This window comes from Pseudonaja textilis, chromosome 4 (genome assembly GCF_049901715.1).
Source record: "Pseudonaja textilis isolate UNSWEBS1 chromosome 4, rPseTex1.2, whole genome shotgun sequence".
Lineage (NCBI taxonomy): Eukaryota > Metazoa > Chordata > Lepidosauria > Squamata > Elapidae > Pseudonaja > Pseudonaja textilis.
The window spans coordinates 20,303,587-20,329,812 of NC_141993.1; positions in this window are offsets into that span (position 1 = coordinate 20,303,587).

A 26,226-nucleotide genomic window follows, 5' to 3' on the forward strand; every position below is an offset into this window, starting at 1 on the left:
TTATTTGTGAATCACATTAGATTTTAGGATAATTAAATGTTGTATGTTAAACTGAGATCTTGATGTAAATTGACAAATTGTGCCGCTAATTCATTGCTGCTCTTCTAGCAAAACAAATAATGCATTTTTCCCCTAATGGAGATGAAGTGGCATAAGCATTTGGTTCATCAATGCAACATGTTTTGCCATGCTTTCATCCTGCCTTGGAGTAAGGAGACGTCCCCACCACAAAATTTAGCAATAACAATAGCAGTAGCACTTAGACTTATATCCTACCCCATAGTTCTTTATAGCATTCTCTGGGTGGTTTACAATGTCAACATGTTGCTCCCAACAACCTGGGTCCTCATTTTACAATCTTGGAAGGATGGAAGGATGAGTCAACCTGGAGCCCATCGGAATCGAACTCCAGGATGTGGGCAGACTTAGCTTGCAATGCTGCATTCTAACCACTGCACCACTATGGCTCTTAAAAAAAATATTGTGCATCTGGAATGAAACTATGTAGTGCAGTTGTTGCCAATAGAGTTGTACCATTTGAGATAATGGTGATTACTGGTAATTTTCCCTGGCTGATATTGGAATGTCACCAATCATGCAAAACTCCATGACTAAATAATAAATAGATTGTGTGCTGGGTTGATCTTGTATAGTGGATTACTTTTCCCTTCCTTGCCATAAAACACTGTTGAATTCTCATCTAATTCTCTGTCACTGTTTTAATCCAGGATTAAATCCAGGAGTAGATGTTTTCTTAGCAACTAAACAGATGTTTAAAACAGATCACACAAGTAGGTTGGTCCACCTTCATATTTATCTTCATACCTTAGAAAAGATTGCAGCCTAAGAAGAAAGGAGGCCAGACACTGAAATCTAGAGTGGCACGGAGCAGGAAGCATTAGAATTAAAATACTACTGTATATGGAATTAGCAATAGCAATAGCACTTAGATGATATACTGCTTCACAGTGCTTTACAGCCCTCTCTAAGAAGTTTACAGAGTCAGCATATTGTCCCCAACAATCTGGGTCCTCCTTTTACCAACCTTGGAAAGATGGAAGGCTGAGACAACCTTGAGCCTGGTGAGATTCAAACTGCCCAATTGTAGGTCACAATCAGTCAGCAGAATTAGTCTGCAGTACTGCACTCTAACCACTGCGCCACCTCGGAGGTGCATAAGAAGCTACCTTTTCATATTAAAATACCATTTACACATTATACTGCTGACCCATGAGGCACTTTATTTGTTTTTAGTTTGCCAAGTTGTGTGAGCTCAGTTATTGTGGTCCATCAATAGTATTCATAGCATAGTATGTTGTGTGAATGCAGCCATTTACAATTTATATTCTACCATTATGTAAATCATGCCTGAAAAAAGAGAGTGTCAACCTATTATCCAAAGCACCTGAAGGAAGGATAGAACCAATGGATGGAAACTAATCAAGGAGAGGACCAATTTAGAAATGAGAAATTTCCTGACAGTGAAAATAATTAGTCAGTGGAATAGCTTATCTTCAGAAAGTGTGGGTGCTCCATCAGTAGAGGATTTTAAGAAGAAATTGGACAACCATTTGTTTTAAATGGTGTAGGGCAGGGGTGTCAAACATGTGGCGTCACAGTGGCATCACTTGACATATCACAACTTTTTTCCTCTTCACTAAACTGTGTACAGCACGTAATGCATCTAGCCCATGGGCCATGAGTTTGACAGCCCTGGTGTAGAAGACCTCCAAAGTAGCTTCCAACTCTGTTATTCTGTATGTTGTATGATTTAGTAACATATATTATTATACATTAGCAACATAATGTATATTCCCAACTTATTGTCCCTCTGGAATTTGATTGTCAGTGACTCTCTATTGAGTTTCACTGGAGTTTTTCCCCCAGCATCTTCTGCCTGATCCTTTTAAAATGAGATTTAGTCTGAACGTAATATTTTATGCAAGCAAAACACATGTTTTTCTATGGTTCTTCCATAAGTGCATTTTTTTGCCCACTGTTGCATTCAAATATGGTTTTATGGCACACACATTTAAATGGTTCTGGATATGAATTTTGCCGAGTTTGTTAGCAGGTAGTTTGAGACAAGAGGATTAAATCATTGCAAAAATGCAAACTTCACAAAAACACCTCCTGCTCCTATTAAAAAAAAAAAGAATGACACAAATTGAACTGTGTTCAAGTGTGTTCCATTAAAAATTCATAGGAGCCATATGGCATTTGAGTATGACTGTCAGAATTTTCAAAGGATTCCTAAGTATCAGGAAGTTCAGATTATGCCAGTTTTTATTGACCTTGGTTTAAAAGTGTGTGTGTCTGTGTGTTTTAAAGAAGAAGGCTTGTCAGATTTTTTCCCCTTTACACAGGATATAAGTTCCTTTTTAAATAAAGGAAACAAATTGGTTGAGTTTGCCTAACTGGATTACTATAATCTGATCTAGTGATGTCAGAACTAATTCATGGAATTATCACATGAAAGCTACCATTGTTATATATCAGTTTCAGAGGGGCTATTCAGCAGGTTCTGACCAGTTCTGGAGAACTGGTAGCAGAAATTTTGAGTAGTTCGGCGAACCGGCAAATACCACCTCTGACTGGAGATTATACAGTATCCTTCCTCTGCTACGCCCACCAAGCCACGCCCACAGAACCAGTAGTAATTTTTTTTGAATCCCACCACTGATTCAGTTTAGATATATCAAATGGTTATTGCAATAAGCTTTTTTAGTGTATGTTTTGAACTGCAGGAACTGTTCATAACTATATTTGCAACACTAGCAACAGAATGAAGCTCTTTATATGCTGTCGTGTGATGATATTATTCCATTCTCATCTAAAAAATTGGGCTAGTCAGCTTTACATTGCCATCAATTGCCATCAATTTCTCTTTTAATCTAAATTTACCTTTGGAAACATTTTCAATTCTATGCCTTTTGTGTTAGAGATTATAGGATAACTATTGATAACCACCAGCAACTGAGATAAAGTACTTCTTGGACAACAATACAATTTTGCTAAAGATAAGGACTTAATAGATTTAATTCTAGGATATCAAAGAAAGAGAAGCAAAAACAATAAAGGGTAGGATTAAAACTACTAGCACATCACTATCTTCCCAATGGCTGTCCTGGACAACATGAAGTTTTGCACTAGAGAGTAAGTATTTTTTTTCTCACACAGATTCTTCTGTACAGGCGGTAGCCAAGTTTCTCAAAGCTAGGCCTTAGGCCATGCATTCAGTTTTTTGCAATGCAAACAAAAGAAGAAAAGTAGCTTACAAAGTAAGAAGCCACCTTTTTCTTTCTTTTTTTCTTTTTCTAAAAAAGATGCATTTATTGTTTTTAAGGATTGTTGATTTAATTGGGATAATTTTATTTAAATTCCTCCTTCCCTCTGCCTGGGAAAAAAATCTCTGGATTCCTCTGGGCAGAAAAGCTATATAGAAAATGAATGTAATAATTAATTCATAATACCTGTTTTTGGTTTCTGGCTCATTACTCGAGAGCATTAGCCCCAGCCAAGAACAGATAGAAACAGAGAGAAAACATAAATATCGAAGCCAATGTCCTCATTGTCTGATTGTGAATTTAATATATGGCAGTCCAATATGTCAAGGGTATTAGAAAACATACTCGCAATACGCAACCATTTTCTTCCAACATGTTAATTAGATGTGGTTCGGTGACTGCTGGAATCATTAAGTTTATATGTAATTGAAACCAAATAGAGATCGCAAACCTTGAAAGTTCTCTCTCAGTTAAGGAGTAGCCATCAATTGTGAAAGCAAACTCTGTCCTTTTTGCTGGGGAAAGTTATTGCTCATGTTAGTCTCGGAGAATGGGAAATGCCCTCCAGCACCCAATAAGCCTCCTCTTTCTTTCTGTTTCAGAATAAAATTCAACCCTGCACGATTGGGCAGCCAGGAGGCCTGGAGGGAGAGATAGAAATTGCTTCCCTTCCAGATCACGAGCTGTTTTCAGATCTAATTTTCTATTGATACAATCAGATTGAGTTCCCGAACAGTGTGAGAACAAGGAAAAATATATTATAAAAAGTCATCATTTTCCATGTGTTTTTTTTTTTTTTTTGCTGAAAATAAAGGCCAAACTGAAGGAACAAGGAAGAGGAAGGTGGTTCACTGTAACTATCCCACTTCTATTCATATCTTTCTTCTTTTCCAAGATAGCTGTGCCTATTATCGAACTCTTATTTTAAAATTAATTTCTGCTTGATCAGGTTGTCGCTTGTTTCCCTTAAAAGCTGAGCCCATTGTTAATCAGCTGTGTAGTGCTGTTAAATTTATTTAAATGAAACAAATAAGGCTCCCCTATTAATAAGATAACTTCATTAAAGCTCAAAGACAGAGTGCAGCAATGTGCATTCTCTAGATCAGGAGTGTCAAACTTGATTTCATTGAGGGCCGCATCAGGGTTTTGTTTGACCTCAGGTGGTTGAGTGGGCACGGCCAGGGTGGACATGACCACTTCGACATAACTCATCATGTCTCAGTTTTTGGTTGTGATGGCCCGCCCGGGCTCCATTTTCAGCAGCAACAGCCTCCAGCAGCTGTTTGCCAGCAAAAATGGAGCCCAGGAGGGCCACATGGTTTTTGCTGACAGAGGCACTGCAGGTTGGTCCTTCACTGTTTCCAGGGCAGGCCCATGGGTCAGATCTAAGCACCCCATGTACTGGATCCAGCTTGTGGGCTTTAGTTGGACACCCCTGCTCTAGATCCATTAATCTAGGAGTCCCATCATCCTTGACTGAATTAACTAAGATGATGGTACCAGGAGTTCAGGGAAGTAATTGGGTGAGTACATGTCAGCCATTTTTGCTGCATTAGACATTGTAGATTTCATTCTTCTTTCCTCTTGCTCCCATTTTTCGTGTGTTGTTCGGGATATGTCACATGAATGAAATCTTCAAATGTTTCATTAATACTTTCAGCAACGTTTATTAACCTTGATACTCAGTCATATATTCCTGAAGTATCTTACAACAGATCTGCTGCAACATCTCATTGTATAACTATGCTTTTATGAGCTTCCTTATTTTATTCATTTGTGACAAGATGTCTTAGCAGATCACTGTACAAAGAAGGATTTTGAATCATTGTAGCTCAGCCGTAAGACTGTCAGCTCAACACAAGTGAGGCTGTCAGGGGCAAGGATATTCAAAACTTCAGTAATTGCATTACAAATGTCAGAAACTTTAAAACATATAACTTTCCCACTAGCAATGCAACTTTCCTATCAAACACCGGATGGCAATTTCACTTCATGTAGTCACAAAATTCCATATTTTAGCTGAAGAAGCAAAGCAATGGTAAACTCTGTATCAATTTCCAAAATAAGTTGATGCAAGATTTAGCTGTATTACGTAAAACCAAGTTTTAAGTCACAGCATCCACTGGGAATATAAATGATTAGGATTTATAAAAGTCTGTGGAGTCCCTTGATGCTCTCTGAGCTTGATTGTTTCATTGCAGAAGTTTCATTAACAAACTAGTAACTTTATCAGGGAGTAGAGTTTCATTTTATATATTAGTGGCTTGTCAGTGTTGGTGAGAGTGATCTTGGCAGTTCCTTTATTGTGCTGTTGTTTACTGTTAGCTTGTTTGTCTGAGTTTTGAATCCTTTGTAAAAGTCTCTTTGCACACCAATATGCTCTTTGTTCATTATGAACTGCTACCCTGTCTTTGACTCATAAAAATAACTATTTTGTTAATATAGCACCACTAGAAGTTCTTATATTTATATATCCTACAAAATAAGAATGGTGATGTAGTGGTTATGTGCAGGCAAACTCTGCCCACAGCCTGGAGTTTGATCCTGATGGGGCTCAAGGTTGACTCAGCCCTTCTGTCCTTCTGAGGTCAGTAAAATGAGGATCCAGATTATTGGGGGCAATATGGAAATAATGCTGACATTGTAAATCACCTAGGTCAGGGATGTCAAATTCAAAGCCCGTGGGCCAGATGTGTCACACTCTGGCCACCCCTGCCCTGGTTTAGTGAAGGAGAAAAAAGTCATGATAGATCATATGAGAATAACATGATGCCACGAGTTTGACGCCTCTGACCTAGAGAATGCTGTAAAGTACTATGGTATGGTATATACATCTAAATACTATTACTATTGCTACAAAGTGCTATTTAGCCACAAGTTCAGTGTCTTCAGCTTTGACTTAGTAAAAGGTAAATGTCATCTGCCTTTCTGATTTCAGTCTGGGAGCAGAATTCTCGAAAGTGGTCAATATCAAACTTGAGAAGTCAATGGAACTATCCATTATTGGTGGTTTTTATTATTATTATTCATAAAACATTATTTGAAACAATAGTCATTAAATTGTTTTCATATAATAAAGGTTGAACCATTAGTCTGAAATTTTAAAAAGGGGGCAATGAGCTTGGGGACTCCTGATTTAGCTACAAATATGCTGAACTTTTTCCTGAATAACAAATAATTCCATTTATAAATGTCTTCATTTTGATGTGCCTGATATTTCCTGTTCTAAGCACCAAAATGTTCATACTAGGTTTCCTTTTTTGTTTGGGGAAATTCTGCCAAAATTGGAAGCCTCGTCAGATGCAGAATTCTGGGCTAGTGCTTGTTAGGAATTGATAGTCACCTAACAGTTGGGTTGGAAATATATAAACCAGGATAGATATTTAATACTGTCTCTTTAAGAGAATGCTAAAATTGTAATTGGGTGTGGTTCCTCAAACAGCCATAAGATGGAGCCAGAAACCTGAGTTGTTAGTTCTGTTCTGTTGTTGGTAGTTGCTAGTTGCTAGATGTTCTGATGGTTGCTGTTTTTGGTTCCTGCATTTTTCCCTATTGACTGTTTCTGATCGTCGTTCTTCTTGGACTGTTGTAAGTCTGTTACTGAACTGTGTATGATACTGGACTTTGTTATTTGGATTATCCCTGGACTAAAAACTGACTGATTTAACCGTGTATGACTTGGACTGCTTGTTTTGGACTTTGCTTAACCGTTTACTGGAAGTAAAAACTTACATTTTACTATTCAGTGTATCTGTGTGCTGGTCATGTGTTATTCAACATCACTCTCACTACATCTCCCTGTGTGCACTCATTCTCCTAACGGGGAATTACCTCAACAGTGCTCAATTGGCCATTCTTATAGCCATCACTATTTGCAAACTGTTTGAAAGAATAAACTTACTCAGAACTAACTACAGTGAGAAATGATATTATATGTCTCTTAATTTGCTAGCTCTTGTAAGTAATACAAATATCTCATACACATTTTGTAAATGGAATACTATGCCAGTGTTGATTGCTAAAATATGTAATATGTATTCCAAAAATTACTGTCAATGTAATAATCAGTTTGGGTTATTTTTTCCACATTTAATGTCAATGTAATAAATCCGAAATTTGGGAAGATGTGTCATAGAATGAAATAGTTTTTAAATGTTGACTTTCCCTTTCTGCCAACATTTTCTGAATGAAATATCACTAAGCCTTATATTTCTGCAAAGTACTGTAGTTTATTTTGTTCACAATAATACCTGCTAGGACACTTTGTGCGTAGAAAAATGGGAATCTCAGAACATGCCTTTCCTCATAAGAAATTTATATACATGACAGGAAGCCATGATATGAACAGAACTAGGCAAAGCAACTGGCTCCAGGTTGGCAAAGCAGTGTGACAAGACTTATTTATTTCACCTATATGCTAAATATATATTGAATATGCTGAATATATATTAAGAGAAGCTGGATTGGAAAAAAGTGAGCATAATTTAAAATGGAAGGAATTCTGCTATAGATTTCTGCTAGATATTTGTGTTTATTTTAACAAATCAAAATTTAAAGCACTGGATTATGTCTTATTGAACATAAATTTAAGGATGAATTATTTCAGATTATTGTCTATTCTTATTTTATGTTGTTGTTAATGTGCTGAATTAATAGGGAGAGTGTGAATTCTAGTTTTCCTTTAGTGGTAAAAGCCAGTGTGTAACTCCAGATAATAATTGTCTTTTAACTCAATCTATTTTTTGTTGTGATAAATTATATACATCACCTCAAGTTGTTCGAAAATAAAGATGGACAATAATCTAATAATAATCTTGCAATCATTTTTGATTGACTGATATGGTTTTAGACTGTTGTGTCTGTTTTTATTATTTTTAATATTGTGAGCCATCCAGAGTCTCATATGTGAGATAGATAAACAACCCAACCCAATTCAACCCAACCCAACCCAACCCAACCTAACCCAACCCAACCCTACCCATCCCATACCAACCAACCAACCTAACATTTTGAAAATCATCTAATTTTTACTCTTTGTAAATCTCACTATTTCTTTTTTATTCTTTTTCTTGTTTGGTTATAGTTTTAGATATCTTTAACAATAAATAAAATGTGTTTTTTTAAAGAGAGAGGGCCCCAAAGATCATTACTTTCAGCAAATATCTCTACAACTCATATAAAAGGAATGGTGGTAATTGTCAACTCTGGACAGAAAGGCCAATTTGATTCTCTGACTTTATTAATATTGAAAATAAACTCTGGACAAGACCAAATAATTGTGAAAAATAAACACAGAAAAAAACCAGTAGACACATTTTTATTAGATGAGGCAAACCAAACAGTGAGACAATGTGTGAGATATGTCAAGGCCTTTGTATATTTTTATGCCACTGTAATTGAAAAGGTTTATAAAAATGAAATGAGAATTAAAAGGATTCTATGAAGACTGGATTCAGAAGTGATTGATCCAATTTCTGAGTTGAACTGACAATCCAAACGGAACTTGCAATTTGGGTTGAGTGAACAAATCAGACAGCTTGGAAGAGGGTTGTGCATGGGATTCAAAGCAAAGCATGGAAGTGAATCAATTAAATGCACCAAATTGATTTAAATAATTGAGTAATGCTGTATTGAAAAATCAAATTGAACTGACAGTTTGAAATGGTTTGGAGCCAATCTGTACCCTCTAATAATGCATCTGCATTATTGACTTTGGAAAAGTTTTTACACGCAGAAGAGCAGAATTTCAGCCTTGATTACTAGGTGGACTGCAGACAGTACACTAGTCGCTTCATCATTGGGAATGTGACAGATTTGAAGTAAATGTGTTTTCCAAAGGAAGATGTACAATATTACAATTGGAAAATCACAAAATATTGCACATCCAATTGATAACAATCTTAAATGTCCTTTCAGACTGAGATGGGCCAGCCACATAATGAAATATGAAGGATCATTCAAGAAATGATGGAAACAATCTCCTCCCAAACTGTCACTTACTCTGAAAATTATCCCTCATGCTCTCTGATGGAAAGTATGATATGCAAATAGCATTTGAATTAGTAAGGGACACAATTTCTACCCCAAATGAATGAAGGGATGGATGGGCTTTGTTGGCCAGAACAACAACTCCCAAGCTGAAAAAATGATATTTGATTTGAATTATATGTTGGTGAGGACCATATAATTGATATATAATCACTAATTGCCCTTCATTCTTCCAAAGTTGTCCATGGATTTGCTTTGGTTGATGAGTTTTGCACTTGCTGTTATTTATTTATTTGTATTCTGCCTTCATTTTTTTTTACAAATAACTCGAGATGGTGAACATATCCAACACAACTTCCTCCTCCTATTTTCCCCACAACAATGACCATGTGACAAGGACTGGGCTGAGAGAGAATGACAGGCCCAAAGTTACCCATTTGGTTTCCATGGCTAAGGTGGGACTTGAATTCAAGGTATCTCATTTTCTAGCCTGGTGCTTTAATCCCTAGATCAAACTGGCTCTCATACGGATGTAGTTTTCTCCTGGGGTAAAGGAATAATTATCTGAATGGCACATGCAGTTTACCTTCTCTTAAGCTCTCAGACCAGAGATATATATATTTTATAAGTGGATAGGTTGATAAACTCACAGTCTACAGCAGTGACTTTGCCAGGATGGGTTTATTCATTGCTGTAAGTGTAAGCCATGCACAATCACGGACGCCTTCTAAGAATATACACCTAATTTAGCAGCTCTTATTTCCATATTGCCGATGTGAAGGAAGGAAAGGCTAGCATGGTCATGCTGACTATAATATACGATCATAGGCTAAACTGAGTTCATGCATAAAAGTTTGCTAGGATTTGTTTAAACCATGTTTTGTTAGCTAACCAGAGGATCCTGTTCACATGCTATAATGATTTACAATGTTTGAGTTCACATATGGCTTGTGGGTTTTTACCCAGTCTATCCTGATCTTTCTAAAGAAACTATCCCCTTTGCTTTGATTCTTTTTGGGCAGTTTTCTTTTAAAGCATGTAACATCTCCCAAAAGATTAGATCACTGAATTCATGGCTATTATTTCTGACACCCTGATAATTGGATTGGATTGTTGCCATAACTAGAGCTGGATTGTTGAAACTAAAGCTAATGAAAAGGACTATTTTTCTTCTATTTCTCCCACAGTCAAAATAGACTTTGATTTCTAGGGGTGGTTTGAAAGTGAGACCAATTTTTTGTGGACAGTAGAGAATCAAAGCAGCATTGAGACACAAAGAGAATATTTTTTTTTCTGATATAATTCACAGTGCTTATGAAAAAGCACCCAGCCATTTCTGAAATATTAACAAGGTGTTAACAACCTGGAAGATGTTAAAAGGCTTTTTTATTTGTTTTGTTGTGGGAGTGAGGTAAAAAGGAGAGATCTTGCTAACAGTCCATGAAAAGTGGCAGGAGACATCTGCTAGATTGACTGTTGCTTCAAGTCAAGAAGCTAGTAATCGTATCTGCTCAGTGGAGGAATTCAGATTTTTTTTACTACTGGTTCTGTGGGCATGGCTTGATGGGTGTGGCATGGCTTGGTGGATGTGGCAGGGGAATGATACTGTAAAATATCCATCCCCTCTCCAATCCTGGAGGAAGGTTACTGCAAAATCCCATTCCCTCCCCACCCCACTAACTTGCTTTCCAGCTCCATTTTCCTGTGCAGGTCAACAAAAGAAGACCCAGCCGATCAGCTGGGACTCAGGAGGCAGAGAATAGATGGGTGCGGGGCCATTCAGAAGTGGTATTTGCCGGTTCCCCAAACTACACAAAATTTCCGCTACCGGTTCTCCAGAACTGGTCAGAACTTGCTGAATACCACATCTGTATGTGCCACTAATCATCTTGCATGACTTTTGAAGGAGATTACACAATCCATTCTTGAAGGAAAATAATATCAGTGCTTACATGAGTATTACTTAATGAAACCCACTGATTTAGAAGTATATACCTAATTAAAAAAACAAGTGACTGTTAGATAAGGGCAATGTACTTGACTCAAGATGAGTTTGCACCGGTGGTTTGCTTCAACTCACATGATCTTGCTTGGGTTTCATGGAAGAAAGTGTAAGAGCTAACAATAGAAGAAAATATTTGTAGGTCAGGGTTAAGAGCATATTATCATATTAAGAGCAACTGCATTCTTTTCGCTGATGATGTACAGCTGTTCAATACCACAGACAATACTGCTACCCTTCAAAAAGATCTTGACTATGTATCAGAATGGTCAAACAAATGGCAACTTCAAATCTCAACAAATAAATGCTCTGTCTTACATACTGGCAAAAAAAAAATCAGAAAATAAAATACAAGCTGAATAGTCAAGATCTTGTTGATGATCCAAGCTCTGTAAAGGACCTTGGAATACTCACCTCTAATGATCTAAGTGCTAGAGCCCACTGTAAATACATAGACAAAAAGGCATTAAGAGTTGTTAATCTAATCCTATGTAGCTTTTTCTCTGGTAATATCATACTACTAACTAGAGCATACAAAACATTTGCTAGACCAATACTCGAATACAGCTCATCAGTCTGGAACCCACATTACCTATCTGATATTAACACAGTTGAGAAAGTCCAGAAATATTTCACAAGGAGAGTTCTCCACCCCTCTACTCGTTGTAGAATACCTTATGCCACCAGACTTGAAATTCTAGAACTAGAAAACCTTGAATTACGCCGTCTTCGGTCTGATTTAAGTATGGTATATAAAATCATACATTGCAATGTCCTACCTGTCAATGAATACTTCAGCTTCAACCATAACAACACAAGAGCACACAATAGATACAAACTCAAGGTTAACCGCACCAAACTTGATTGCAGGAAATACGACTTCAGGAACAGAGTAGTCAATGTCTGGAATACTCTACCTGACTCTGTAGTTTCTTCCCCAAACCCCAAAAACTTTAACCTTAGACTGTCTACTATTGACCTCACCCCTTTCCTAAGAGGTGTGTAGGGGGCGTGCATAAGTGCACCAATGTGCCTACCATCCCTGTCCTATTGTTTCTTTTATTTTTATTTTATTTTTCTTATATGTACCCATTTCATGTATTCATAACTATGTATACACTTATACTTATTATCTTGTAAACAATTGACAAATCAAATAAATCAAATAAAATAAATAAAATAAATTGTGGGGTGCTTGGCAGAGGTGGTATTCAGTAGGTTCTGACCAGTTCTGGAGAACCGGTAGCGGAAATGTTGAGTAGTTCAGAGAACTGGCAAATACCACCTCTGACTGGTCCCACCCCCATCTATTTTCTGCCTCCCAAGTCCCAGCTGATCTTTGTTGCCCTGCAAGAGAATGGAGCTGGAAAGCAGGTTAGTGGGGTGTGGAGGGAATGGGATTTTGCAGTAACCTTCCCCCAAGATTAGGGAGGGAATGGAGATTTTACAGTATCCTTCCCTTGCCACACCCACCAAGCCATGCCCACCAAGCCACACCATGCCCACCAAGCCATGTCCACAGAACTGGTAGTAAATTTATTTGAATCCCACCACTGGTACTTGGGCTCTCTGAGCTTGGTGGTTTTCTTGCAGCATTTCATTACCAAACTAGGTAACACATCAGTGTACCTAGCATTGATATTACCTAGTTAGGTAATAAAACATCTGCAAGAAAACCACCAGCTCAGAGAGCTCATTTGCAAACTATGTAACATCACCAGTGCTCCTAGCATTGATAATGTTATCTAGTTTGGTAATGAAATGTCTGCAAGAAAACCAAACCAGTATAAGAGCTGTGCACCAAAATATTTAGAAGGCACAACTTGGGGAAAAGAGACTAGGTTTCTGTTAACAAAAAGGGAAGAAATGAGGGAATGATTTGAATAATTATTTTTGTATAGCATTGAATGGGAACTTTAGAAGGGCCAACTACTATCAGGGGACATTGTGGAAGGAAACTGGCAGGTTGTTGAGACACAGACTCTTAATATTTTTCTTTTATTTTTATACAATCCAACTTTCCTCAGAGAGCTCAGTCTGCATCATGGCAGAATGGGGAAGCAGGACTTCCGTCATTCTAGCCTCCCAACAAAATTTTGGCAAGGAAGATTGAACTGAGAAGACGGTAACCCAACAGGACCCAGTGCATTACACAGTTGTGTGAGACCTTGAAGTTGGATCTCTTCGGTCCAGGGCTCACACTTACATGCTGCACTACATTGTCTCTGAAGCTTAGGCCACTGTGAACTACAGTAAAAAAAACTCCTAGTGAATTTCAGAGTAAATCTCCAGGGAAATACATATCAAATACAATACAAATACACATTACAACAATAATAACATTATTTAAAGAGGGAGCAATACCTTAATCCGATTACTTCATTCCATCAGAAGCAGGGGTGTCAAAATGGATTTCTTTGACTACTGGATCAGCATTGTAGTTCTCCTCTGTGGCCCGCCTGGAGGGGGGGAATGTGATGGATGCCTCCTGCCGCACCCTACTGGCCAAAAAGGGGCACAGGGGGCCTTCTGTGCCCCATTTTCAGCCTGAATGGCCTCCCATCCCCCCATGCCCCATTTTGGCTGGCAGAGTGCTGCAGGAGGCTGTCCAGGCCAAAAATGAGGTGCGACCCCCACATGCCTCATTTTCGTTACTAGAGGCACCATGGCCAGTCCTTTGCTATTTCCTGGCAGGCCCTGTGGGCCAGATTTGTGCACCCCATGGGCTGAATCCAGCCTATGGACCTTGAGTTTGACACCCTGATCTAAAGGGTTTATAGAAAGCATATACTCAGAACTAGATTGAATGGAAGTCTTCAAGAAAAAATTGGACAGGCATTTGTCTGGGATGCAGAGGGCTGGACTAGAAGACCTCCAAAGGTCCCTTCCCACAATATGATTCTAAGATTATATAGAGAGATTATTATCATATAATTTATCTCTCTCTTTTCCCCATCCTCCCATCTTTCTCTCTCTCACACAGGTACACAACACACCTCCGTGTACTGTACATATAATAGAAAGTCTCTGTTCTGGTTATGTCTGAAATTGTACACAGTTTTCTCAGAATTGATGGTCCTATGTGCAGCCTTTGTTACATTCTTATTTTGTTTTGTTCCTTAAGTCACATCCCTGACAGTTATGGTAAGCCACAATGTTTTCTCACATCTAGCTGTTGTGGTTAGCTGGCAGCAGGTGCTGATGGATGGGGAGAGTGAGGACACAGATGAGGGGCCAGGACCATAAGGGTGCGGACTGCTGTCTTCAGAGATTGTGGGGGCTGACAGCAGTGATAAGGAGGTTCCCGAGGAGCCTGTGCCAAGTGCGCGTGAGCACAGGGCTGCTTGCAGGAGAGAGCAGCTGAATCAACATGGGCGACTTGGGAGTAAGGCTGCAAGGCCCCTCCTTCAAGAAGATAAAAGCCAGCTGTGAATCGGATGTTATTTGCAGGAAACAAAGACATTTTGAAACTTGAGCCTCGTGGACATTGCAGTATTTGAAGACTCTTGTGTTCTAAAATATTTCTAGGTAACCTTGTCTGTTATTTTTGGCAGCCTCTCACAGTTTTGACGAGGCTCATGTTTATCAAAGTTAATTAATTTTCAGCAGCCTTTTAACCGGGGATTCATAAGAATCATTAAAAGGTTTCTGTTCCTTTTGGTTCATGTTGGTTTTATTGGACAAGGGTTTGGGTCAGAACACTAGCTGAGTCATCTCATGTATGGAAAAACCAGGTGTTCTCTCTTCCTAAAGTGATGATTTTTAAGGATATCAAAGCAGATTTCTCTTATTCTGAAAATAGTGTTCTGTTCAAGAAGACGGAGTTTTGAACTGTCACTTTGTGTTGGTTTGGATTTTTTTGAGGTGGGGAGCAGTAACAGTTTAAAACAGAGATGCCGTGGGAGTCATCTGTAAACCAAACACGATTTTGGCTTGTGTGAGAAGCACTATGGGATTGATTGGCTGTCCTAGAGAACTTACAGACTATTTTCTGACTTTTTAAGTCTGGTTTATATGGAGAGGCTATGCTCTGTCACAAAGAACGATCCTACTGACTGCCGAAAGATAGGATATTCCTTAATTCACATTCAGCTCTAGCAGGCTAATCTTTCATGGTTGAGAATCAAAATGGCACTAAAGGATATTCAGAAAAAGGGAAGAAATCTCTGTCTCTGCCAAAAGGTACTTGGCGATGCCTTGTATTTCTTCCCTGCCCTGATATTTTCCGCAAAATGAATTCCAAATATTCTGCTGCAAAGGAGAGTGTTTGTGAACGATTTTCTGTAAAGAAAATTGTATTGACTTACTGAAGAGTTCAGAGATGTTTATATGATCACAATGGCGTCTTGCAATTTCTTTTAAAAAAAATTTTTTTTATTGGTTTTTAAAACAAACATAAACAAACAAAACATAAAAACATCAAATCATCTTCCATATATGTACATACAGTGTGCTGGTTGGTTTACAAATTGTTTTGTGCTTCCATTTCATAGTCTTCAATTATAATTACATTGTATATAATCTCATATGTTCAATCAATATATTAAATAGATTAATATCATTATTAATCAATCATTTGACTATACTTTTATTCATTCATGTTTCACGAAATAAACATATTTTACTTAATTTGTTTTATGACAGTTCATATTATCATCTCAAATCTATCGTACAATCATTTTGTACATATAATAAGAAAAGAAGACATCTTTATATATTTATTATTTTCTAAGAATCTACATATTTCATTACCATGTTTTATTGTCTAACCATTGATAGAATAGATCCCAAATTTTATAAAATTGTTTATCATCTTGTTCTCTGATTTCAAATGTCGATCTACTCATTTCAGCACATTCCAATATTTTCTTAATGATTTCCTCCTGTGATGGTATTTTCTCATTTTTCCAGTTTTTAACAAATACAATCCTAGCTGCTGTTAATACATTTACAATCAGGTATTTCAAGTCTTTACTATATATTTCAGGTAAAATTCCCAATAAAAATATCTCTGGTTTCAAATCTATATGCCTTTTTGTCATTTTTTCCAACCACGTGTGGATTTTAGTCCAGTATTTTTTAGCATCCGCACAAATCCACCACATATGGTAATATGAGCCAGGTATCTGATGACATTTCCAACATTTTTCGGATTTATTCTTGAACATTGTTTCTATTCCTGTCGGGGGAAAGTGCCACCTGTAAAACATCTGATACAAATTTTCTTTATATGCTGTTGACATTGTCATTGTATAATTTCGAGACCACAATTTTTGCCATTTCTCTAAATCAATCCCATATCCAAAATTCTTCCCCCAAGCAATCATAGTTTCTTTAACTTGTTCTTCTTCTAATTTAATTTCTAATAAATATCCATACAATATTTTAATCACCTTTTCATCAGTACCTGTCAAAATCTTATCTAAGTCAGTTAGTTTATCATAGAAACCTTCTGTTTTAGAATCTTTATCATACCTTGAATGTATTTGTGCATATGAAAACCAATTCATCTTTATACCTTGTTCCTCTAGTTTTTGTATAGATTTGAGTTCACCCTTTTCATTCAATATTTCACCATATCGAACTCTTTGTTCCTTTTTGTATATTATAGGATAAGAAAATGCTTCAAGAGTCGATACCAGACTGGAATTTTCAAATAACATTGTCTTTTAATCTTCTCCCAGTTTAGCCACAGAGACTCCTGTGTATAATGTCTTCTAAAGTACCCCTGTGTTTTAGTTCCTTTATACCATAAAAAAGAATGCCACCCCAACAACAGGTCTTGTCTTTCTAATGTCAACAATCTAGTATTTCTTAATGTTATCCATTCCTTAACCCACATCAAATTTGTAGCTTGGTAATACAACTCCCAATTAGGCAAACCAAATCCTCCTCTAATTCTAGCATCTTGCAAAAGTTTTAACTTTATTCTCGCTTTCTTACCTTGCCATATATATTTCAACACAATGTTATTTAAATCTTCAAAGTGGTCTTTTCCAAGCCTAATTGGAATTGTTTGAAACAAATAAAAAATTCTGGGTAATATATTCATCTTGATTGTTGATATTCTCCCTATTAAAGACAGTTGTAAATTTTCCCATTTCGCCAAATCTAGCGCTATCTGCTGTTTAAGTTTGATATAATTATTCTCTTTTAGTGTACTGCATCTTGCTGTCAAATATATCCCCAAGTACTTGATCTTATTCGTGACCTGAATTTTCAATAGGTCTGCCAATTCTTCCTTTTATCTTGATAGCATATTCTTTGTCAAGATCCTTGTCTTATCTTTATTTATTTTCAAACCAGCCACCTTTCCATATGTCTCTATCTTTTCTATCAATTTTGATGCTGTTTCTAGTGGGTCTTCTAAAATAAAAACCAGATCAACAATATTCTCTGATCTTGTTTGAATATTTTGGATTCCTTGCATAATCATCTGCAGGGTCACTTTTTCTTGTTCTTTTTCTTGCCTTAATATTGACTGTATTGAACGTTGTTCTCCAGATTGTGGAGAGGAAGAAGTGGAAGTTGAAGAACCAGGAGCTGTTAATTTCCTACTCATTTTGAGGAGTTCAAGATCCTCAGGTTCTTCTAGACCTTAATCCAGTTTTAAAATAACCGATTGCAGTTCCAAATAAAAAAAGTAGGAAAAAAGTAGGAGAATAGTAAGAAAAGAGAAGCCAAATAGTAATAATAATATAAAAAGAAGAAAAAATTTCTTCAGGTTCTTGTATACCTTAATCCAATCGGTTGGTTAGATAACAGTAAAAATTCAAAAATGATGGAAAAGACCATAAACACACCATGAACACACACAAAAAAGAAAAAGTTGTAAAATCCTAAAAAAGGCGAAAAAGTGAAGAAAAAGGCTAAAAAAGAAAGGAAAAATTCTTCAGGTTCTTCAACACCTTAATCCAATTAAGAGGTCTCAAATATAAAAGTATATATAAAAATAAACCCAAAAAAAGAAAATTAAAAAAAAAACCAATATGGAAGGTAGGTGGAAAGACAAAAATACCAAGAAGGGAAAGAGAAGAAAAAGGCTAGTCCCTTAAAAAGAAAAGGAAGGGAAGCATTAAAACTAAAGCTTTTCCTTTAAAATAAAAAGCAGACGTAGAAATTTAACTTCCAAAGACAAGACAAAAACAAAAAACAAAGACAAATTCCAGAGAGCCAAAAATCCAAATAGCTATTGCAAAAAAAAGTAAACTGATGAGGAGGGGTAGCACAGCTTAAAAAGAATAAAAAGAGCGCACTGCACTTTGTTTAATTATCCAAGGCTCTTGCTATAACTCTCTTCTCCAAAGACTTATCACCTTTTCTTTTCCTAAGCTTCAACACCAGACTCCAGCTGTTGATAGAAACCCAGAAGAGCACCTGTAATAATACTCTCCCGTGCTCTTCCCTCTATCTTATCAAACAGGCAATGTCCTTGAAACAAAGTCTCAGTTCTTTCTCAGCTTTGTCTGGTCAAAAGAAAAATAGAATATTTCCAAGCCTCTAGTTGGCAGTGTTACAAAGTTTCTTTAGCTTTCACTTTCCCCCTCCTTTTCCAAGCAAAATATAATAAGAATTAATTAAAAAAAAGAAAAAGATATTTAAAAAATAACTAAAAGGGAGTCTCTGGCTTAGAATATTATAAAATCAAAAAGGAGAGAAGAAGAATGTATAAAAAGAAGAAAAAAAAACTAGTCCAGTTTCAAAATATAAAATCATGTGTAGAAAATCCAGCAATGAAAAAAAAAATTACTTTGACATTCCTGTTTAAAATCGCCGCTTAATCACTTCTGTCAAAACTTTTACAGATTCTTTCTTTCCCTTAGGGTGTCCTTTCAAATCTTAAAATAAAGAAAAAGTTCTCACCAAACCGGCACACTCTCTCTTTCCGTTCTCTTTCGTTTTGGAGCTGTCCCAACTTCAGCAGCTTTAATGGCTGCCTCTTTGCCACTGGCAAAAAGAGCTTCTCCTGGATCTACCAGGGACTTTGCAATATCCCTGGGATCAACAGGATGCGCTCTTTACATTCACCATATCTTTGGGACGGTTTAGATCCACTTGGACCGTCCAGGAGCAAAGATATCGGCTGCGATCTCAGATCTCCAAGATCGCATGCCATATCGTCGCAATGCCAGCTCCGGCCTCTCATGGCTTGCAATTTCTTTACTAACAGAGAAAATATTTGTCACATCTTTGGTATCCCCCACCATCCTCTAAAATATAGTGATTGCTTCTGAATGAGGCAAGATTTACCTTTTGCTTGTTTAGTTGGCCTTACTGATTGTGTTAAAAATTGTTCTCATTTTGTGATAGAAAAGAGATTAATCAAATCACAACCATAGGGATTGTATAACTCTCATTCCTTGCCTTTCTTGATTCTATATTGTACACAAGATTTCTCTTTGTTGATAGCAATAGCAATATCAGTTAGACTTATATACTGCTTCATATGCTTTACAGACCTCTTGTCAAGGTTCTGACTAATGAACTCAAGCAAATCAGAATTCTGAGATTTGGCTCCTTCTCAAAGCTCCTCTTTATTGAGTGCATCATATCGGCACAGCTTCAAAGGAAAACCAATTTTAAGTCTTTTCCGTGGTTTCAGTATAATTAAACTAGGAAATAACCCCATCCCCAAGTGTCACAGGTCATGTTGACCAATTAGGTTAATTGGCTTGCTCTTTAGACACTCCTTCCCCAACCTTATTGGTTGACAGTAGAGATGACCTTGGTTCTCATGAGAAAGCTCTCTGTTGTGTCTACTAATGCATTCCAACCTCCCCCCCTTCCCACTCTGTGTGGCAACTGAGGAACAGAAAGATGGCTGTGGCGAGATTCAATTTGAAGTTGACACCTCTCTAAGTGTCAACTTATGTTATAGAGTCAGCATATTGCCCCCCAACAATCTGGATCCTCATTTATCGACTTCAGAGGAATGGTAAGATGAGTCAACCCACGTGATGGTAGCATGCTTAAGAATCAATTGCCATTTTTCAGTAGTAAGTCACGGTATTCAGAAAATAATAATAGAATAGAATAGAATAGAATAGAATAGAATAGAATAGAATAGAATAGAATAGAATAGAATACTTTATTGGCCAAGTGCGATTGGACACACAAGGAATTTGTCCTGGTGTAAATACTCTCAGTATACATAAAGAAAAGGTACATTTATTAAGAATCAAGAATCATAATGTACAACACTTAATGATAGTCATAGGGTACAATCAACAATCAAATCAAACAGTCAAGTGGGAGGGGATGGGTGATAAGGAGTGGTGAGAAGATTAACAGTAATAGAAGTGTATACTTTGTAAATAGTTGAACAGTGTTGAGGGAATTATTTGTTTAGCAGAGTGATGACTTTCAGGAAAAAACTGTCCTTGTGTCTAGTTGTTCTGGTGTGCAGTGCTCTATAGCATCGTTTTGAGGGAAGGAGTTGAAACAGTTTGTGTCCGGGATGTGAGGGGTCTGCGAATATTTTCACAGCCCTCTTTTTGACTCGTGCAGTATACAGGTCCTCAATTGATGATAATTAATGAAAAATAGTAAAATCTAAAGAATATACAAGTAAGTATATATATGATGCCTATGAATGCAAGGACTTATTGTCTTTTATGAAGACATTTTTCAATTTCCTAGTCAGCTATATATCTATTTCTTGGTGGCCTTCCATGAAAATACTAGCCAGATTTGGACTTGCTTGGCCATTTGAGATCAGTCAAGTTTCTTGAACTTTTAAAGGATGCCATACACAAACCAAATCACCTAATATATTTGTACACAATTGTGAGGAGAACATCCAAACCTCACAAGGGAAGAGTTTTGTACAGCTCTAAATATTCCTCTCTTAATTGTACAATTTTATTTTATGAGTGCTCTTATAGTCCATGTGCTTGTTGAAATAATTTGTGTGGATGAAACTTCTCAAAGGTAACCATGTAGACACAGGAAGTTCTACACCTCTTTACCTGAAATAAATACAACATTTAGGCAGCATGTACTTCATGCGGGTGTATGAGATTTCCAAAAACCACTGTATTTATGCACCAATGTTTAATGTTCATAGAGGTTTTAATCACCAAAATAAAGTGAGACTAAAAAAAAGAATCATAAGTAACATGCTACAAGAATGCAATTTCTACTTCTGGTTCTTGGTTCTTTCATGTATTAAAACAAAGTAATATCACCCTTTCACAGGCACCCCGGCCAACATGTAACTATGTAGGAATTTGCTTGCAAGATATAACTAATAATAATTTTAAATAATTACATGAATAAATAAATACATGCTTTTTTAAAAAAATAAAAGGTTTCCACTGTTAAGCCCTTTTCTATTTTGTAAGCTAATTTTCTCACAATGTATCAACAGCTAATGTCATCTTGTGAAGTAGTTAAAGGTTAAAATGGAGTATCTCTTGGCTTTTATGTCTTGCCCTTTTGCCTGTGCTTTAATGATCCTTTATTTAGTCATTTAAAATATTTAGAGACTCCTAAGTTTCCAGAGGATGTTACCCTCCATAAAAGGATAGAAAACTAAAATGGGAGGGGGAAAAAAAGATTAAAGCAGTGGCAACCATAATATTTATAATAAAGTGGTGCACATTTTCAGAAAGGACTATTCAGTGTGGTAAGATAGTATTTGTTAGGTCCTGAATGCTAAATAAAATCCAGAGTTTTATGTGGTGTTGAAAAAACAGCAAACGCTGCTCAAGGGAAGAGCATTCCAGTGCTGGATTTCATAACTGAGAAGTCCTCCCCATACAACACACCTGAAAAAGCCTGTTCTCAGTCTGATAAAGATTCAGGAGACTGTTATGTAAGCAGACAAGAACAAGCTTCTCTGTTATCAGTGAAGGGTTTTGCTGCCTCCTTGCTGGATCATAGGAAGGTGTAAGAAAGAGAATCAGAGAGTCTTCACCCTACCTGAGGGTTTGTGGCTTCTAAACAGGAAAACGTCAACTTGCTAGAATTCTTTTAACCTCATTCTGTTCACATCAATCAATCTTGCTAAAGAAAGCTCCATGAAAACTGTGCTTTTGGAAATAGCAATCTTTAGCTGTAGGCAGTAGCTGAAGAATTGAGCACCCTGTTCCAATCAATGGTTGGTAAGGAGCATCTATGCTACAAGTCCTAATATTTCATAGTTGAGTAATTCAAACAAATGTCTACAGCAGAGGTCTCCAAACTTAGCAACATCAGCTATGCTGGCTGGAGAATTCTGGGAGTTGAAATCCACAAGTCTTAAAGTTGCTAAATTTGGGGACCCCTGGACTACAGACTGATGCATGCAGGGAGAGGTTCTTCTTCATATACCGAAGTCCTAAACAATTTAAGTGTCACTATAAACTCTTGGTGCCAATGGCAGCTATATAGCCTCTTTGATATACAAATGATCACCTGTTTCTGTAGAAATGACATGGAAGATACTGGAGGCAGGAGCTTGCTGTTGCTCAAAATAGTTATTGATAAAATGTCACAATAGTATTTTGGAAGAAAGCTAATCCTTTCACTTCTCTGAATGGAAATTTCAGGCCAAGATGAAGTTGACTGGATAATTTGAACATGAATTTACTATAGTATACAATTATTATTTACTTTACTTTTTCTTACTTAAAAAAAGGCTTGGCACAGTCTATAGTTAGGGGGGGAAAGTTTTCTTTGGTGTGACAGGAATATATGTACAATCAAATACAATCACAGCTCTGAGTGAATGGGATAAGTCCAAACTTGAACTGCTACTGTTAAAGACAAAGCAATAGTCCTTAAATGCTTACACTAACGGTCGATGGAGATTCTCAGTCACTGAGGTCATGATTGTCCCAAAGGTGGCTTTTTCAACTGGACTTTCTTTGTTTTTCCTTGAAGACATTTTGGTTCTCATCCAAGAAGCTTCTTCAGAACTTAACTTTTGCTTACACTAACATTACAGAAGAGCAATGGACCTTGCTTCTTGAAATATGAAGTGGGGGCATGGTATGATGATGGATGTTTCCAAACAAATAGTTCTATTAAGAATACAAAAGTTGGAGCTTAGGGAATAGGGAAGAGTGGATTGGCTAATGGCATGATGGATCATGAATGGATTTGCCTCAGAAGTTTGTTTCACTCCTTCAAGGATTGGGAGCATTTCCATCATTAAGCCAGCCTCCAGACAGAGGTGGTATTCAGCAGGTTCTGACCAGTTCTGGAGAATCAGTTGTGGAAATTTTGAGTAGTTCAGAATACCACCTCTGACTGGCCCCACCCCCATCTATTCTTTGCATCCTGAGTCCCAGCTGATCAGCTGGGTCTTCTTTTGTTGCCCTGGACAGGAGAACAGAGCTGCAAAGCAGGTTAGTGGGGTGGGGAGGGAATGGAGATTTTACAGTATCCTTCCCCTGCCATACCCACCAAGCCATGCCAAGCCCACCAAGCCATGCCCACAGAACCGGTAGTAAAAAAATTTGAATCTCACCACTGGCTCCAGATGTTTGTTTACGCTTTTTAGTATTAATAGGGCATAGTTTACATAACCCAAACCTGCCATAGTACAGATTATATATTCACAACAGCACTGATTTAATAAGCAGGAGTACATGTTTATCAGGCTTTTGAATAGGTGATATAACTAATGAATGTCTGGAAACTGAATCATATCAAACTGAATTTTAGTGCAGTGTTAATAGGGGTCAGGGCAGGAAAGAGGTAAAAAAAGAGGTCAAGGTCACAGCCACAATATATGATCCAAATTTTGTCTTTTAATGTGGTTTATAATGCATATAAAAAAGGAGCAGAACTGATTGCATACTTGTCCTGCCTTTTTGACTCCCTCATTGAAAAAAACCTTACTCTGCACCACATGTAGCAAGTAATTTCAGGTAAGGATTGAGTTTTACAACATGTAGGGCTCAATCTAACTATTTCCAGCATTTCTCATTTGCAGTAATCACCTTGCTTTTCTTAATAATAGAGCCAGCTCTGTCCATTGATACAATATTCAAATTGTGTGTGATTTTTAAAATGTAAACATCCTTCAAGTCAAACTTGATTCTCTTTGATCTTATGGATCTGTTCTTCTATTCTTCCAGGAGTTAGCTATCTATATCTTGGCTTTTCAATCTACTCTACAGTTCTGGATTTCCCATGTAGTCACTGATCAGAAGTTCTAAAAGGGTATGATCCTGCTTAGCTTTTGAAAGTCAGCTAATCCTGGATAATATCTAGATTCACATTCCTCCTTTTAAATCAAGAGAAACTGGACTAATAACATAGCATGCAAGATCAAACTGAAAGCAGATTGAGATTTGTTGGGATCCTATTGGGAACTTGAAATAAATGTATCACTGTTATTTGCAATGTACATTACAAGGAAGGACCCCTTCATGCATATGAGATGAAAGGGGTAAGGGAAAACAATTCAGCTTTATGTTCTTACAGCACAAATTTGCATTATAGACTCTGGAAGAGGAAGAGGGAGCTCTTGCACCTACTGTCTAAGTTACATATTTAGTCTGCAACTCAAACTTTCATTCTTGTAGTTGGCATTTTGCTAGGATTCTCTGTCAATGATTGAATTCTTGTAAGCTCTTTCTTGGGCAATCAATGAGAGTCTCTCACCTTCTTGTCTTCCATTGGCCTTCAATTTTTCCAAGGTTTTCTCCAATGATCCTTGCCTTTGCATTATTTGTCCAAACGAGTTAATGTTTAGTTTGATTATCAGGGTTTCAAGTGAACAGTCTGATTTTACCTCATCCATTATTGAATATTTTGTTCTTCTTGCAGTTCAAACTGTTCTCGATATTTTTTCTTTAGCACTATAATTCAGAGACACCTTACTTTGTTCAGCCTTTCTGATGATCCAGATTTCACAGCCAGTACAGCTAGTGGAAAGAAATATGTCCAGGAATTGACTCCATTAAAAAAATTGAGAAGCACAGTTTGTAACTGAAATACCCATTACATGGTTTATTAACTTCAAGAAAACAGGCACTAAAAGTACCATATTAACATATGGACAAACCTGTTTTGAAGGATATTTGTATAATACTATTTTTAATGGCCTTGTCAGGCTCAATGAAATTGGGACTATACATTAAGTCCCAGTTAAGATGATTTATTGATCAGAAGAGGGTAAATTTCAACTCCTCCCTTGAATGCTGCTGAATCTTATTTAGTCTGGCCCAGGTGCAAATTGCCAGTCTGGGAAGATTCCCGTGCAATAGGCATGGGCAATAAAGTAGCTAATTGAACTCTTCACATGTGGATCTGGTTGTTCATGCCTGAAATTCTAGTAATGAAAATTAAGGAGCATAGTGGGGAAAAATGATACTGAGATTAAAAAATAAATTAAAAAGACCAAAATAAGGACCAGAGCTTTAGAGTTTACAAATAAGATACTGAATTTGGTGAATAGCATCTGCTTTTTAGGATCAAATATCAACAATAAAGGAACCAATAGTCAATTGGATAATGTTAGACCTTTGAGGTACTGCAGAGAGGAAGAACAACTAACTGTACTAGCTCTATCTTCATTGTAAGATTACAGTAATACAGGAATGTCAAACTCACGGCATCACGGCAGCATCACATGACATATTGGGACTCCCCCCCCCGGTGGGGCGGAGCTAGCACATGACACATCCAGCCCATGGCCCACAAATTTGATGCCCCTGCAGTAACAGAATCTTACAAGACTGAATGTATTTCTCCTTTCCTTTGTCAACTAGATTGGGTCTCTTTTGAAAGGTATCCCATGCCCTCCGTCCTTCTGTGGCCTGAGATATCTTTTACATGTCAATAGTCTAGTTGTGGCTCTCCTTTCTGTCTCCCAAGATCCTTTCCAAAGACAATTACAGATAATGACTCGGTAAAGTAGTAGTGAATGCATCAGAAGACATCAGATATCACAATGGTTTTAGGTCTACGAAGATCAGAATTGTGAAAAGAGTGGTTTTCCTGAATGGAAAAGTT